General features: G+C 42.5%; 1 pseudogene across 1 annotated transcript in view; it reads right to left on the bottom strand.

The window, feature by feature from the left end:
* Nucleotides 1-17,157, bottom strand: part of LOC120110974 (uncharacterized) — a 64,429-nt pseudogene that overhangs the window by 34,688 nt on the left and 12,584 nt on the right. The gene's annotated exons all lie outside the window — the stretch shown is intronic.

Raw genomic sequence — 17,157 nt, 5'->3', positions numbered from 1 at the left:
AAGAAGGATGGGTCGCTGAGATTATGTATAGATTATAGACAGCTGAATAAAGTGACCATCAAAAATAGATACCCACTCTCCAGGATAGATGACCTGTTTGATCAATTACAAGGGGCTGAGTACTTCTCGAAGATTGATCTGCAGTCTGGGTATCATCAGTTAAAAATCAGAAAGGAAGATATATTGAAGACTGCATTCAGAACGAGATATGGGCACTATGAGTTTCTAGTGCTTCCATTTGGGCTGACAAATGCCCCAGCAGCATTCATGGATTTGATGAATAGGGTCTTTAAACCCTATCTTGACAGATTTGTGATAGTCTTTATAGATGATATCCTCATATATTCTAAGAGTCAGGCTGATCATGAAGAGCATTTAAGGATAGCACTACAAACCTTGAGAGAACATGAACTGTATGCCAAACTTACTAAATGTGAGTTCTGGCTACAAGAAGTTGGATTCTTGGGACACATAATATGTAAGGAAGGAATCAGGGTGGATCCCAAGAAGATTGAGGCAGTTATGGATTGGCCGAGACCAACAAATGTAACAGAAATCAGGAGTTTTCTGGGTCTGGCTGGGTACTATAGGAAGTTTGTAAAGGACGTTTCAAAAATAGCTACCCCATTAACAAAGCTGACTCGGAAGCAGGTTAAGTTCACTTGGACAGATTCTTGTGAACAGAGCTTCCAGAAGCTGAAAGATTGTCTCACATCAGCTACAGTTTTGACTCTACCCACAGATACAGGCGGGTTTGTAGTCTACTGTGATGCTTCTAAAGTGGGATTGGGATGTGTGTTGATGCAGAATGGCAAGGTGATTGCATATGCATCCAGACAGCTAAGAAAGCATGAAGTAAACTATCCCACTCATGACTTGGAAATGGCTGCTGTCATATTTGCATTAAAGATATGGAGGCATTATTTATATGGTGAGAAATGTGAAATATATACTGATCATAAAAGCCTCCAGTACATTCAGCAGCAAAGAGATTTGAATCTCAGACAGAGGAGATGGATAGAGCTGTTGAAGGATTATGACTGCCAAATCCTGTATCATCCGGGCAAGGCTAATATAGTAGCAGATGCATTAAGCCGGAAGTCAATGGGCAGTTTATCTCACATCTCCGTCCAGAGGAGAGAGATAGTCAGAGATCTGGCAGATTTATTTGCTCAGGGACTATCTTTTGAGTTATTAGAGGTTCGTCCTTTGATTGCACAGTTTCAGGTGAAACCGAGGTTGATAGATGAAATCAAAGTTTCACAGGATTTAGATCCAATCCTTGTGAAACTGAAAGGAGAAGTGCAATCAGGACAGTCAAAAAGGTTTCAGATTGTAGATGGAATGTTGAGGTGTGGCAGTAGGCTATGTGTGCCAAATGTGGAAGATCTGAGACAGAGGATTATGCATGAAGCACACAACACTCCCTATAGCATTCATCCTGGTTCCACCAAAATGTATCATGATATCAAAGGCATATATTGGTGGAACGGATTAAAAAGGGATGTAGCCAAATATGTGGCTTCTTATTTGACTTGTCAACAAGTGAAATTTGAACATCAGAAGCCAACAGGGCTTTTGCAAGAGTTACCTTTGCCCGAGTGGAAATGGGAAAGGATAACTATGGATTTTGTGGTCGGGCTGCCCAGAACACAAAAAGGATATGATTCCATCTGGGTGATTGTGGATAGATTGACAAAATCAGCCCATTTTCTACCGGTGAAAACCACATATTCAGTAGCTCAGTATGCCGAAATATATGTGAATAAAATAGTATCTCTGCATGGAGTGCCAGTTTCTATTATATCAGATAGAGGTTCACAGTTTACCTCTAGATTTTGGCAGAAACTCCATGAGGCATTAGGAACTCAGCTTGATTTCAGTACAGCATTTCACCCTCAAACAGATGGGCAATCGGAGAGGACCATTCAGACCCTCGAGGATATGCTCAGAATGTGTGTACTGGATTTCAGAGGTAGCTGGGACAGATACTTACCTTTAGTGGAGTTTGCATATAATAACAGTTATCACTCCACTATTGGTATGGCACCTTATGAGGCACTTTATGGGAGGAAATGTAGATCTCCCTTGTGCTGGTCTGAGATTGGAGAGAAGCACCTAGAAGGACCAGATTTGATCAGAGAGACATCAAAAAAAGTGCCAATGATACAGGAAAGGTTGAGGACAGTGTTCAGTAGGCAGAAGAGCTACTCAGATGTCAGAAGGAGAGATGTGCAGTTTGGCACGGGGGATCACGTGTTCCTAAAGATCTCTCTTATGAAAGGGGTAATGAGGTTTGGAAAGAGGGGCAAGCTTAGTCCCAGATACATTGGCCCCTTTGAAATATTAGATAAAGTTGGCAATGTATCTTACAGATTAGCACTACCTCCAAACCTCAGCCATGTGCATCCAGTATTCCACATATCTATGCTCCGGAAGTATGTGCCGGATCCATCTCATCTGCTATCAGTACAGGAAGTTACAGTAGAAGAAGATCTTTCTTATGAAGAACTTCCTGTCGCTATTCTTGATACTCAGATCAGGAAGCTGAGAAATAAGGAAATATGTATGGTAAAGGTCCAATGGCACCGGCACAATGTTGAAGAATGCACTTGGGAGTCGGAGCAAAGTATGAAGAGCAAATACCCTCACCTCTTTGAGTAATCAGGTAATTTACTCTTTTAAATTCGAGGACGAATTTTATATAAGGAGGGGAGGATTTAATAACCCCAAAATTTTTTTATATATATAAAAAGGGATAGAATAGTCCTTTAAAATTGATATAAGGGGTAAAATTGGAAGGAATCAAAAGATAATGGCATAGTTGTAGATATGTTGAAGTGTTAGGGGCAAAATGGGAATTTAATAATATTAAATAAAGGTGAATAGTGCTTTGATGTGATTTAAATGGGGTGGTTGGTGGCTCACGGGAATGAAGCAGAGAGAAGAAAGGGAGGGGTTCCCAGGCGACAGGAAAGGAAGAAAGGAAGAGGAAGAAGAAGGAGAAAAAGAAAGGGAAAGGAATCCCGGGTGCACTTCCAGCTGAAGGGAAAAATGTAGATCTCCTTCTCCTCTACGCAAGGACCTCGATTTCCAAAAAGAAAAAGGTAAATATCCGTCCCTATCTAGTCTTTTGATGACATTAGGCTATACAAAGGGTGGATATAGTCTAGAGGGGTCGGATAAGGGTTGTAGAGGCGGTTAAAAGAGGAAGAATCGGATTTTGACAAATTTTTCCGGCACTACGGAAAAACTGTGTCGAAGTTCCAACTTCGGCGAATTATTTAGGGAGTCAAACGACCTCCGATAGCAATGCATGTTACCTCTTTGGAATTCTCTATGAGTGTAGAATGTTAGGTAAAAATTTCATCAAATTTGGAGTCTGGAAAGTGGATCAAACCCGGGATGAAGTAACCGGCTGTCGGTCCGGATTACTGTTCATCCGGGTGGAAAATAAGGGATTTCATGCTATAATAGAGTATTAAGCCTAGATCAAGCTAAAAGGGACCTTGTACTCATGCAAGGGAATCCCTAGTATACATAAATGATGAGTTAATTAATAGAAAAAGAAAAAAAGGAAAGAAAAGAAAAGATTTAGGGAACGGGGGAGTTGAATCAATTAAAGTTCCCTATATTATAATTGGCACGTAGATTATAGCCCTTGATACAGGACTAAATGTATTGTAAATGCATGTCACAGTTGGGCAAGAAGCTAGGGAACAAGAGGAAGAAGTTCCCCACTGCCAGCTGTAGATTTTTGGAGGCGTAGCAGGGCTGTGCCAGATTGACAGGTGAGTGGGAGCTTGTACTTTGCACCATGAGCACATTCTTTATTCATTTTCATGAATGTTGCCAAGTGTGACTTGATTCCACCTGAGCTTATTGATTAATTGTTGTAGTAGATTCCTCTATAATCTTGATTCTCTATGCTTGATTATTTTGTACATGCATTTGAGGGAACATTGAGAGGAATTACATGATCATTTGAGGTGCCGTTTAGTATATAGATGTGAGATGGATTTCTGTTCTGGATACTGGCCAGCATTTACATGATCAGTGTGGTATCTTATCCTGCATATGCATGTGACAGTAGGGAGTTGTTGCTGGTTCGCCTGGGGCGTAAAACCCACCTCCCGACAGCTGTCTAGCATTTACATGATCAGTGTGGTGTCTTATCCTGCATATGCATGTGACAGTGGGAAGTTGTTGCTGGTTCGCCTGGGGCGTAAAACCCACCTCCCGACAGCTGTCTAGTGATGATTTACATATTGGTGTGGTGTCATATTCGATGTATGCATATGGCAGTAGGGAGTTGTTGCTGGTTCGCTTGGGGCGTAAAACCCACCTCCCGATAGCTGTCTTGTTGATGATTCAGCCTATTGACACCTGATTTATATGATTCAGTACTATGACCTGTTGAGCATATTCATGAGTAGCATATATGTTGACTTGATTATTCCATATATGCTTCAGATGAGTTGATATTGATTGTGGTGGTATTGATGACTTACTCCATATTCTCTATGTTGAGATCATGTTCATCTTGTTATTGATCTTGAGATTTCACCTCGAGCCATGATTATATCCGGTCTCATATGCATAGTACTCTCTACTCCACTCACTGAGTATTTATATACTCACTCTCCAGTTTGGTGTTTTTGATTGCAGGGCAGGTATTGTATAGAGAAGAGCAGGGTTAGAGATTGCCTGCTAGCTGTGCCGCTCCATAGTATAGTATAGTATAATGTAGATAGAGGTTTATACATTTTGGTGTATTATAAACCTTCTATTGTATATAGTGCATAGTTACAGTCATAGATCCTGTTGTGGGTATGGGTTTGACCATGGATGGATTGGAGAGCAGGTATATATATATGTGCAGATCAATTGTATGCCTGTGATGATACATGCGTTGTCCAGGTTATATTGTGACAGATTATGTGATTGCTGCTCTGACAGGTAGTGTGTTGTATGTATTGAGATAATCGTGACAGGTCACTATAGGAAAGGTGATCATTTTGTGCATGCATCATGCCAAAATTTTTAGAATTTAATAATGATTGATAGGTAATAGGGTTCTACGTGGTGGCTGGTGGCCTTATGCCTACCCGCACCCTAGAACCATCGCGACAGCCCGCCGGGAACGGGGCGGGGGTCGTGACACGCCGGCACGAGCATCGGCCGCAGACCGGCCGAGGACGCGGGCGTCGAGCGTCGGCCGCGAGCGCGGCCGAGGGCGCCGCGGGTGACGGCCGCGGGAGCCGGTCACGGGAGCCGGCCTGCCGTGGCCCGACCTCCCCCGAGCTCGCTTTCCTCCCTTCACAGGAGAAGAAAGGGGGAAGGAAAAAGAAGAATCGGGAGAGAAGGAAGGAAAGAGAGGAGGAGGAGAGGAAACTTCGGGAGAGAAAAGAAACAGAGAAGAAAAGGAAAAAAAAAAGAAAGAAAAAGAAAAGAAGGAAAAAGAAAAGAAGAAGAAAAGAAAAGAAAAAAAAGAAAAGAAAAAAAAATGAAATGGGTTTACCCAAATTTGACTAACCCAAGCCCAATTAGACTGGGCTAAGTCTAAATCCGAGCTCAATCAGATTGGGCTAAGTCTGGACGAGCCCAAACTATAAATTGGGTTAAATCCGAGCTAATTTAAGTTAAATTGAAATGGGTCCGAACCCAATTATGCTGAGTTGGTCTCAGCAAACCTAATTGATTGTGAATCAGGCCCAATTCAAGCCCAATTCAACTGACAGAAGGTCGATTTACCTTAGGCTAATCCTGACTCAGGCCCAAATGAGCCACATTGACCAAATCAGAGGACCCAATTGGCTAGAAAAGGTTGGACCCAATTATAAACGAGGCCCAATCCTTTAATTAAAAACCCAATCAACCCATGTGGACCCAATCTGGTTTTAAATCGAACCCCAAAGGCTTCAAATTGGACTTGGGCTAAATCCTTGGATGGGATTCAAGCAAGTAAGTTCATAGTATGATGAGCTAAGAAATTTTATAATAAATAAATGGGGAATAATGTAATCCCTATGATGTTGTTTTAGGTGATTAAGGATTTGTCACCTGGACTTGAGAAATTTGGACAGTGAATTGAGGTAAGTAATCTATTTTAATCTTATTGTGGATCATATTACTATGTTTGTTAAGTTTTTAAAGTGTTATTCATGCATGATATGTTATGATGGATAAGTAACTTGCATGATCTCATAAACTATGGCCATGTATGCACCATGATTATGCTGATATTTTAATCATGCATGCAAGTTAGTATAATGAAATACTATCTAGCCAAGAGGCACTATAATGGGCTCAAAAATGCTACTGATCGAATGCAACTGAGCTGGCCTTGCTAGTGGCCGAGAATGACTAAGCTGGCCTTGCTAGTGGCCGAGAATGACTAGCTGGCCCCGCCAGTGGCCGAATGGACTTCGCAGTAGCATCCGAGAGAATGGACCACGGCATGCCGGGGGCACGATTTCATGTGCATGTTTTATGAAAATTCTGTTTGACTGAAAATACTGCTTTGTTTTCCAAGCATACATATTTTGCCATGATAAATTGTGAGATAATACGCATGTCAGCTTCTCAAACCCTGCATAAACATGGTTACCATTATGTTCGATCCAGTAAGATTATGTATGATTACTTACTGAGCTGGGGATCAGAGGAAGGCCCAGGTGTTAGATCCTTCACAGGAGAAAGCTGGGGGTGACACCTCACCCCAGCTAAAAGAGCCTTACCGCTCTCCTTCCTCCCCAAGGACTTTCTAGGACGATGGCTGAAGCACCGGAGGAGGAGGCACCGCAGTTCATCCCCAGGTAAGCTCCCTGATCATTCTGTTTCTTCTTTATTTTTCCTGTTCCAAAATAAAATAGAGGAGGAACTCCGTACACGGTTCTCGGCTGCAGCCGCTGCCGGCTCTCGACAGGGGGGTTGCAGTCGGCCGGAGCCCCATTCCCTTCTTCTTCTTCAGGGGGATAGGGGGTCTCGGTGAAGAGAAGAAGGGAGGAAAGAAAAGAAGAAAGAAAGAAGAAAAAAGGAGAGAGGAAAGAGGGGACTCCCGTGTGCAGCCGCGAGCGTCGTTGGCGCCGTTGGGTCCCCGCCGCGGGCTGTTCCTCCCTCGGGGTCTCTCTTCTCCACGGGAAGGAGAGAGGGTCGTCGACCACGGGCCGCGGCCGCTGCAGGCGCCCCGGGAGCCGCTGCAGGTGCCACGGGAGCCGCCGGCCGACCTCAATCCGGCCCCCGAGCCCCGGCATGGGGTCGCCCTCCCTCTATGGTCACGAAAGAAGAGAGGGGAAACAGAGAAGAAAAGAAAACGGGAGGAAAGAAAAGAAGGGAAGAAAGGAAGAAAGAACAAAAGAAGAAAAGGAACGAGGACTCACCGGTTCGTTGTCGCATGCGGCGACCACCGGCTTCGGCCGCGAGCGCCGCCGGCACGAGCATCGGCTGCAAACCGGCCGAGGACGCGGGCGTCGAGCGTCGGCCGCGAGCGCGGCCGAGGGCGCCGCGGGTGACGGCCGCGGGAGCCGGTCACGGGAGCCGGCCTGCCGTGGCCCGACCTCCCCCGAGCTCGCTTTCCTCCCTTCACGGGAGAAGAAAGGGGGAAGGAAAAAGAAGAATCGGGAGAGAAGAAAAGAGAGGAGGAGGAGAGGAAACTTCGGGAGGAAGAAAAGAAATAGAGAAGAAAAGGAAAAAAAAAGAAAGAAAAAGAAAAGAAGGAAAAAGAAAAGAAGAAGAAAAGAAAAGAAAGAAAAAAAGAAAAGAAAAAAAAATGAAATGGGTTTAGCCAAATTTGACTAACCCAAGCCCAATTAGACTGGGTTAAGTCTAAATCCGAGCTCAATCAGATTGGGCTAAGTCTGGACGAGCCCAAACTATAAATTGGGTTAAATTCGAGCTAATTTAAGTTAAATTGAAATGGGTCCGAACCCAATTAAGCTGACTTGGTCTCAGCAGACCTAATTGATTGTGAATCAGGCCCAATTCAAGCCCAATTCAACTGACAGAAGGTCGAATTGACCTTGGGCTAACCCTGACTCAGGCCCAAATGAGCCACATTGACCAAATCAGAGGACCCAATTGGCTAGAAAAGGTTGGACCCAATTATAAACGAGGCCCAATCCTTTAATTAAAAATCCAATCAACCCATGTGGACCCAATCTGGTTTTAAATCGAACCCCAAAGGCTTCAAATTGGACTTGGGCTAAATCCTTGGATGGGATCCAAGCAAGTAAGTTCATAGTATGATGAACTAAGAAATTTTATAATAAATAAATGGGGAATAATGTAATCCCTATGATGTTGTTTTAGGTGATTAAGGATTTGTCACCTGGACTTGAGAAATTTGGACAGCGAATTGAGATAAGTAATCTATTTTAATCTTATTGTGGATCATATTACTATGTTTGTTAAGTTTTTAAAGTGTTATTCATGCATGATATGTTATGATGGATAAGTAACTTGCATGATCTCATAAACTATGGCCATGTATGCACCATGATTATGCTGATATTTTAATCATGCATGCAAGTTAGTATAATGAAATACTATCTAGCCAAGAGGCACTATAATGGGCTCAAAGATGCTACTCATCGAATGCAACTGAACTGGCCTTGCTAGTGGCCGAGAATGACTAAGCTGGCCTTGCTAGTGGCCGAGAATGGCTAGTTGGCCCCGCCAGTGGCCGAATGGACTTTGCAGTAGCATCCGAGAGAATGGACCACGGCATGCCGGGGGCACGATTTCATGTACATGTTTTATGAAAATTCTGTTTGACTGAAAATACTGCTTTGTTTTCCAAGCATACATATTTTGCCATGATAAATTGTGAGATAATACGCATGTCAGCTTCTCAAACCCTGCATAAACATGGTTACCATTATGTTCGATCCAGTAAGATTATGTATGATTACTTACTGAGCTGTGTAGCTCATACCCGTTATTTACATTTTTTCTTCAGATCCTCACCACTGAAAGCTGCCAGAGACACTTTAATTTTGTATCAGGGCTTCTTTCTTTTGGGGTAAAGCAAGTATACTTTTGTGTACATAAACTACATAGAAGCTCTGTATTTGGGTACTGACCAGCATGTCGTACTAAAAATGCTTTCATATATATAAAAGATTTGGTTGGTTTGACTACCCTGTCACCATGTATGAGGCTGCGTGCTATTGTGGGCGGTAGTCGGCAATAGCACGGCCGTGTCACGGATCCGGATCCGGGGCGTGACATTCTCGTGGTATCAGAGCAATAGGTTAACCATGAGTAAAAATTTCAAGTTTTAATAAGGGAATGGGTAGTTAAGTCTCATTTAGTGAGATTCCACATAACTGAAAGGAAAGAAAAGATTTTATTGGTCGCATCATCGGTCAGTCACGAAAACTGCTTGGCACAAATATTTTGATAGGTGACAATGAGCAACAAAAAGAAAGAAGTTAAGGCTAATATAAAATTATTCTAGGAGCATGATTATGACAGGTATGGTATTAGAATCCAAGATTTAAGACTACTAAGGATTTTGGTATTTTGAATCAGCATGCTAGCAAGCCATGCCAAAATAAGAATAAATTATTTTGGAGATTTCTCGATGGAGTAATTTGTATTTTTTGGATTATGATTAAATTAGATTATGACTGATATTAAGTGGAGTACTAGCCATGGAATGTTAAAGTACATTGTGATTACTTGTGTATCAATATATAGGTAATTTTGGAAGTTTAACTTGATACTGAGTACTGTGGATAATACTTCTAGTTTGAAGTTAATTATTTTGATGGCAAGATAGGGTTCATTCATAAGTTGTTTAAGGCTTGGACAAGGAAAGATTTTATATTCTTCGAGGATGAAATTTGTACGACAATTATGCATGAAACTATTATATAAAAAGAAAATATATCTGAGAATGAGAATTAAGAGTTTCCCCTTTGTTTACTTGGAAAGTGAAATATTAGATCTTTGCAAATTATAATGCAAGATTAATATTTTGATTGGAAGTCATTTAGTAAATTCTGAGAATAATTTTCAATGTTGAATAATATTTTAGGCTCAAATGTTCTACAATGGATAAAGTGCAGTAGTTTATGATCTTGTGATAATCAATTAAATGAATATTAATGATGTTCTGGCACCAAAATAAATAAATAAAAAAGAAGTTTGAATTAGATCACCTATTAAAAGAACTAAATGTCGAAGTAATGGACCTTACTCTTTTGATAAGATCTACTGATAAAGTTGTATTGATAAGGAGAATTATTAGAAGATTTGACTTAGATTTCTAATGGAGAAAAGTGTTGTTGATTCTCTGAATAATCTGGAGATAGCTATATAATTTCACTAGTGAGTTTTTCTATTGTTGGCAATTCCTGGGAGATTTTGAGCATCTTAAATTTAGTATTAACGGATTAATGGTGCCTTGGATGGGCTTAGACCTGGAATATTTCTTACTCCTAGCTATGACATTTTCGATCTACCTATTTGAAAGGGGTTTGAAGTTTTGCTAGGATAAAAGTTGATCATTAAATTGTAGGCAAAGTTAAGAGAGGAAAGAGGATTATAGATTATGAAAAGTATTTGATGCTAATGCTCTCGCCTATTTCTGTTAAGCCGATTAAGATCTTTGCGTGGACTTAATCGAAAGCAATTAATTTCTTGGGCCAAGAATTACAGCATTTAAAATCTAAGGTTGGAAGATTAGTATTCTTTTGGAAGAGATCAAGGAACTTCTATATGTCATAGATGGAGAGGATCAAGTTTGAGATGCCATGATTTTGCCAAAATCTTATAAGCAAGCACTTTAAGAGGGAGACTGTTTAAGAGCTCGAGAATGATATGATTATGGCATACTTTCGAAGTTTGAAACTCTAGGCATGATTAATTTCGAGGACGAAATTTATTTAAGGGGGGAAGAATGTAATACCTGGGCCCAAAAATCAACTGGGCCCAATACGCCTTTTTGGGCCCATATTCGAGCATTGGGCCATGACATCTAATAGATTAACTGGGCCCATGGTTGGCAGCCCGTTTGATAGCTGCCACCTCCTGCTTTATGCATGGATTTGACTAGGGCTAGGTGGGGATCAGAGGAAGGCCCAAGTGTTAGGTCCTTCACAGGAGAAAACTGGGGGTGACATCTCACCCCAGCTAAAAGAGCCTTACCGCTCTCCTTCCTCCCCAAGGACTTTCTAGGACGATGGCTGAAGCACCGGAGCAGGAGGCACCGCAGTTCATCCCCAGGTAAGCTCCCTGATCATTCTGTTTCTTCTTTATTTTTCCTGTTCCAAAATAAAATAGAGGAACTCCGTACACGGTTCTCGGCTGCAGCCGCTACCGGCTCTCGGCCGGGGGGTTGCAGTCGGCCGGAGCCCCATTCCCTTGTTCTTCTTCAGGGGGATAGGGGGTCTCGGTGAAGAGAAGAAGGGAGGAAAGAAAAGAAGAAAGAAAGAAGAAAAAAGGAGAGAGGAAAGAGGGGACTCCCGTGTGTAGCCGCGAGCGTCGTCGGCGCCGTTGGGTCCCCGTCGCTGGCTGTTCCTCCCTCGGGGTCTCTCTTCTCCACGGGAAGGAGAGAGGGTCGGCGACCACGGGCCGCGGCCGCTGCAGGCGCCCCGGGAGCCGCTGCAGGTGCCACGGGAGCCGCCGGCCGACCTCAATTCGGCCCCCGAGCCCCGGCATGGGGTCGCCCTCCCTTTATGGTCACGAAAGAAGAGAGGGGAAATAGAGAAGAAAAAAAAACGGGAGGAAAGAAAAGAAGGGAAGAAAGGAAGAAAGGAAGAAAGAACAAAAGAAGAAAAGGAACGAGGACTCACCGGTTCGTTGTCGCGTGCGGCGGCCATCGGCTTCGGCCGCGAGCGCCGCCGGCACGAGCATCGGCCGCAGACCGGCCGAGGACGCGGGCGTCGAGTGTGGGCAGCGAGCGCGGCCGAGGGCGCCGCGGGTGACCGCCGCCGGAGCCGGTCACGGGAGCCGGCCTGCCGTGGCCCGACCTCCCCCGAGCTCGCTTTCCTCCCTTCACGGGAGAAGAAAGGGGGAAGGGAAAAGAAGAATCGGGAGAGAAGGAAGGAAAGAGAGGAGGAGAGGAAACTTCGGGAGGAAGAAAAGAAACAGAGAAGAAAAGGAAAAAAAAAGAAAGAAAAAGAAAAGAAGGAAAAAGAAAAGAAGGAAAGAAAAGAAAGAAAAAAAGAAAAGAAAAAAAAATGAAATGGGTTTAGCCAAATTTGACTAACCCAAGCCCAATTAGACTGGGCTAAGTCTAAATCCGAGCTCAATCAGATTGGGCTAAGTCTGGACGAGCCCAAACTATAAATTGGGTTAAATCCCAGCTAATTTAAGTTAAATTGAAATGGGTCCGAACCCAATTAAGCTGACTTGGTCTCAGCAGACCTAATTGATTGTGAATCAGGCCCAATTCAAGCCCAATTCAACAGACAGAAGGTCGAATTGACCTTGGGCTAACCCTGACTCAGGCCCAAATGAGCCACATTGACCAAATCAGAGGACCCAATAGGCTAGAAAAGGTTGGACCCAGTTATAAACGAGGCCCAATCCTTTAATTAAAAATCCAATCAACCCATGTGGACCCAATCTGGTTTTAAATCGAAAACCAAAGGCTTCAAATTGGACTTGAGCTAAATCCTTGGATGGGATCCAAGCAAGTAAGTTCATAGTATGATGAACTAAAAAATTTTATAATACATAAATGGGGAATAATGTAATTTCTATGATGTTGTTTTAGGTGATTAAGGATTTGTCACCTGGACTTGAGAAATTTGGACAGCGAATTGAGGTAAGTAATCTATTTTAATCTTATTGTGGATCATATTACTATGTTTGTTAAGTTTTTAAAGTGTTATTCATGCATGATATGTTATGATGGATAAGTAACTTGCATGATCTCATAAACTATGGCCATGTATGCACCATGATTATGCTGATATTTTAATCATGCATGCAAGTTAGTATAATGAAATACTATCTAGCCAAGAGGCACTATAATGGGCTCAAAGATGCTACTGATCGAATGCAACTGAGCTGGCCTTGCTAGTGGCCGAGAATGACTAAGCTGGCCTTGCTAGTGGCCGAGAATGACTAGCTGGCCCCGCCAGTGGCCGAATGGACTTCGCAGTAGCATCCGAGAGAATGGACCACGGCATGCCGGGGGCACGATTTCATGTGCATGTTTTATGAAAATTCTGTTTGACTGAAAATACTGCTTTGTTTTCCAAGCATACATATTTTGCCATGATAAATTGTGAGATAATAAGCATGTCAGCTTCTCAAACCCTGCATAAACATGGTTACCATTATGTTCGATCCAGTAAGATTATGTATGATTACTTACTGAGCTGTGTAGCTCATACCCGTTATTTACATTTTTTCTTCAGATCCTCACCACTGAAAGCTGCCAGAGACACTTTAATTTTGTATCAGGGCTTCTTTCTTTTGGGGTAAAGCAAGTATACTTTTGTGTACATAACCTACATAGAAGCTCTGTATTTGGGTGACAATGAGCAACAAAAAGAAAGAAGTTAAGGCTAATATAAAATTATTCTAGGAGCATGATTATGACAGGTATGGTATTAGAATCCAAGATTTAAGACTACTAAGGATTTTGGTATTTTGAATCAGCATGCTAGCAAGCCATGCCAAAATAAGAATAAATTATTTTGGAGATTTCTCGATGGAGTAATTTGTATTTTTTGGATTATGATTAAATTAGATTTTGACTGATATTAAGTGGAGTACTAGCCATGGAATGTTAAAGTACATTGTGATTACTTGTGTATCAATATATAGGTAATTTTGGAAGTTTAACTTGATACTGAGTACTGTGGATAATACTTCTAGTTTGAAGTTAATTATTTTGATGGCAAGATAGGGTTCATTCATAAGTTGTTTAAGGCTTGGACAAGGAAAGATTTTATATTCTTCGAGGATGAAATTTGTACGACAATTATGCATGAAACTATTATATAAAAAGAAAATATATCTGAGAATGAGAATTAAGAGTTTCCCCTTTGTTTACTTGGAAAGTGAAATATTAGATCTTTGCAAATTATAATGCAAGATTAATATTTTGATTGGAAGTCATTTAGTAAATTCTGAGAATAATTTTCAATGTTGAATAATATTTTAGGCTCAAATGTTCTACAATGGATAAAGTGCAGTAGTTTATGATCTTGTGATAATCAATTAAATGAATATTAATGATGTTCTGGCACCAAAATAAATAAATAAAAAAGAAGTTTGAATTAGATCACCTATTAAAAGAACTAAATGTCGAAGTAATGGACCTTACTCTTTTGATAAGATCTACTGATAAAGTTGTATTGATAAGGAGAATTATCAGAAGATTTGACTTAGATTTCTAATGGAGAAAAGTGTTGTTGATTCTCTGAATAATCTGGAGATAGCTATATAATTTCACTAGTGAGTTTTTCTATTGTTGGCAATTCCTGGGAGATTTTGAGCATCTTAAATTTAGTATTAACGAATTAATGGTGCCTTGGATGGGCTTAGACCTGGAATGTTTCTTACTCCTAGCTATGACATTTTCGATCTACCTATTTGAAAGGGGTTTGAAGTTTTGCTAGAATAAAAGTTGATCATTAAATTGTAGGCAAAGTTAAGAGAGGAAAGAGGATTATAGATTATGAAAAGTATTTGATGCTAATGCTCTCGCCTATTTCTGTTAAGCCGATTAAGATCTTTGTGTGGACTTAATCGAAAGCAATTAATTTCTTGGGCCAAGAATTACAGCATTTAAAATCTAAGGTTGGAAGATTAGTATTCTTTTGGAAGAGATCAAGGAACTTCTATATGTCATAGATGGAGAGGATCAAGTTTGAGATGCCATGATTTTGCCAAAATCTTATAAGCAAGCACTTTAAGAGGGAGACTGTTTAAGAGCTCGAGAATGATATGATTATGGCATACTTACGAAGTTTGAAACTCTAAGCATGATTAATTTCGAGGACGAAATTTATTTAAGGGGGGAAGAATGTAATACCTGGGCCCAAAAATCAACTGGGCCCAATACGCCTTTTTGGGCCCATATTCGAGCATTGGGCCATGACATCTAATAGGTTAACTGGGCCCATGGTTGGCAGCCCGCTTGATAGTTGCCACCTCCTGCTTTATGCATGAATTTGACTAGGGCCAGGTGGGGATCAGAGGAAGGCCCAGGTGTTAGGTCCTTCACAGGAGAAAGCTGGGGGTGACACCTCACCCCAGCTAAAAGAGCCTTACCGCTTTCCTTCCTCCCCAAGGACTTTCTAGGACGATGGCTGAAGCACCGGAGCAGGAGGCACCGCAGTTCATCCCCAGGTAAGCTCCCTGATCATTCCGTTTCTTCTTTATTTTTCCTGTTCCAAAATAAAATAGAGGAGGAACTCCGTACACGGTTCTCGGCTGCAGCCGCTGCCGGCTCTCGGCCGGGGGGTTGCAGTCGGCCGGAGCCCCATTCCCTTCTTCTTCTTCAGGGGGATAGGTGGTCTCGGTGAAGAGAAGAAGGGAGGAAAGAAAAGATGAAGAAAGAAAGAAGAAAAAAGGAGAGAGGAAAGAGGGGACTCCCGTGTGCAGCCGCGAGCGTCGTCGGCGCCGTTGGGTCCCCGCCGCGGGCTGTTCCTCCCTCGGGGTCTCTCTTCTCCACGGGAAGGAGAGAGGGTCGGCGACCACGGGCCGCGGCCGCTGCAGGCGCCACGGGAGCCGCTGCAGGTGCCACGGGAGCCGCCGGCCGACCTCAATCCGGCCCCCGAGCCCCGGCAAGAGGTCGCCCTCCCTCTATGGTCACGAAAGAAGAGAGGGGAAACAGAGAAGAAAAGAAAACGGGAGGAAAGAAAAGAAGGGAAGAAAGGAAGAAAGGAAGAAAGAACAAAAGAAGAAAAGGAACGAGGACTCACCGGTTCGTTGTCGCGTGCGGCGGCCATCGGCTTCGGCCGCGAGCGCCGCCGGCACGAGCATCGGCCGCAGACCGGCTGAGGACGCGGGCGTCGAGCGTCGGCCGCGAGCGCAGCCGAGGGCGCCGCGGGTGACGGCCGCGGGAGCCGGTCACGGGAGCCGGCCTGCCGTGGCCCGACCTCCCCCGAGCTCGCTTTCCTCCCTTCACGGGAGAAGAAAGGGGGAAGGGAAAAGAAGAATTGGGAGAGAAGGAAGGAAAAAGAGGAGGAGAGGAAACTTCGGGAGGAAGAAAAGAAACAGAGAAGAAAAGGAAAAAAAAAGAAAGAAAAAGAAAAGAAGGAAAAAGAAAAGAAGGAAAGAAAAGAAAGAAAAAAAGAAAAAAAAAATGAAATGGGTTTAGCCAAATTTGACTAACCCAAGCCCAATTAGACTGGGCTAAGTCTAAATACGAGCTCAATCAGATTGGGATAAGTTTGGACGAGCCCAAACTATAAATTGGGTTAAATCCGAGCTAATTTAAGTTAAATTGAAATGGGTCCGAACCCAATTAAGCTGACTTGGTCTCAGCAGACCTAATTGATTGTGAATCAGGCCCAATTCAAGCCCAATTCAACTGACAGAAGGTCGAATTGACCTTGGGCTAACCCTGACTCAGGCCCAAATGAGCCACATTGACCAAATCAGAGGACCCAATTGGCTAGAAAAGGTTGGACCCCATTATAAACGAGGCCCAATCCTTTAATTAAAAACCCAATCAACCCATGTGGACCCAATCTGGTTTTAAATCGAACCCCAAAGGCTTCAAATTGGACTTGGGCTAAATCCTTGGATGGGATCCAAGCAAGTAAGCTCATAGTATGATGAACTAAAAAATTTTATAATAAATAAATGGGGAATAATGTAATCCCTATGATGTTGTTTTAGGTGATTAAGGATTTGTCACCTGGACTTGAGAAATTTGGACAGCGAATTGAGGTAAGTAATCTATTTTAATCTTATTGTGGATCATATTACTATGTTTGTTAAGTTTTTAAAGTGTTATTCATGCATGATATGTTATGATGGATAAGTAACTTGCATGATCTCATAAATTATGGCCATGTATGCACCATGATTATGCTGATATTTTAATCATGCATGCAAGTTAGTATAATGAAATACTATCTAGCCAAGAGGCACTATAATGGGCTCAAAGATGCTACTGATCGAATGCAACTGAGCTGGCCTTGCTAGTGGCCGAGAATGACTAAGCTGGCCTAGCTAGTG

This window comes from Phoenix dactylifera, chromosome 7 (genome assembly GCF_051530095.1).
Source record: "Phoenix dactylifera cultivar Ajwa chromosome 7, Ajwa_hap1_PhDact_Kaust_v1.1, whole genome shotgun sequence".
NCBI classification, from domain to species: domain Eukaryota; kingdom Viridiplantae; phylum Streptophyta; class Magnoliopsida; order Arecales; family Arecaceae; genus Phoenix; species Phoenix dactylifera.
The sequence above is the reverse complement of the archived record's forward strand: the minus strand, read 5'-3'. Positions and strand labels throughout refer to the sequence as shown.